Below are 970 nucleotides of genomic sequence, written 5' to 3'. Positions count from 1 at the left end.
GCTCTAGGGGGTTGCGACCAGTGCACTGCATGGGGTGCTGACTACAGTGGGTGCCGTGTTTGCAAGCATATTATAGTTTTATAAGCACCTGCTGTCTTTACTCACCTCCAGCAATTTTCATACTACAATAAAAATGGCATGATAACTCTGGTGATTAATGTTCTTTCTGGAGAGAGATCTGAGTTTTGTCTACTGGAAGTTTTGACTTAGCCTAAGGTAGCGTTGAGGGTTGATATGCCTGCTGCAAAGAAAGCGTTCCATGCAGATCAAAAAGTGCATAAAATGTAAATAGGTCAGTGTTTTTGTCAGAGAGACCCTTTTGTTACTTGTAGTGTCTAATATAAGAAAGCACTCTTATATAGAACAGTGAGCTAATAACTGTCATCAAAGATCTGCATGCAAACTTCAAACTATAGATTAGAATGTTATAATTTTTCCTCTTAGTCTTTCATTATTCTAATTTTGTAAAAAAAAAAGGTTCATTTCAGTAAAAAAAGAAAAAATCTTAATGCTAAATTTAAATCCCCTACCATACTGTGATGTTTTAAATTCTGTGTCTGTGCTTCACCAGAACAAGGACTTGTGTGTGTGATGTAAAGTGCTCTGACACCCTACATTGTTATAAGTGCGTTATAAACATAATTAAATATATCTGAGCGAGAGAGTGGTTATGGAGGCTTGAGGGGCACTGTAAAAGGGTGGTAGTGAGGGAATCGTTGGGGAACCTGGTCACTCGGGGGCACCAAAGAAATTGTTGCACATGGCGCCACCAGTGTTAAAGCCAGCCCTGGTAAGTACATTACCCACCCTACAGCCTTAATGAACATTATGATCCAAAGTATACAAATCAAAATACATGGCAACTTAATCATGGCTATAATGTGTACAAATAAGACTAAATTTAGGCATTACCCACTGAAAGACTGAAGTGAAAACATTAAGCACTTTCTTTGCAAATGTATGAGTCTGA

This window comes from Lissotriton vulgaris, chromosome 2_1 (assembly GCF_964263255.1).
Source record: "Lissotriton vulgaris chromosome 2_1, aLisVul1.2, whole genome shotgun sequence".
Taxonomy (NCBI): Eukaryota; Metazoa; Chordata; class Amphibia; order Caudata; family Salamandridae; genus Lissotriton; species Lissotriton vulgaris.
This window is presented reverse-complemented; position numbering follows the sequence as displayed.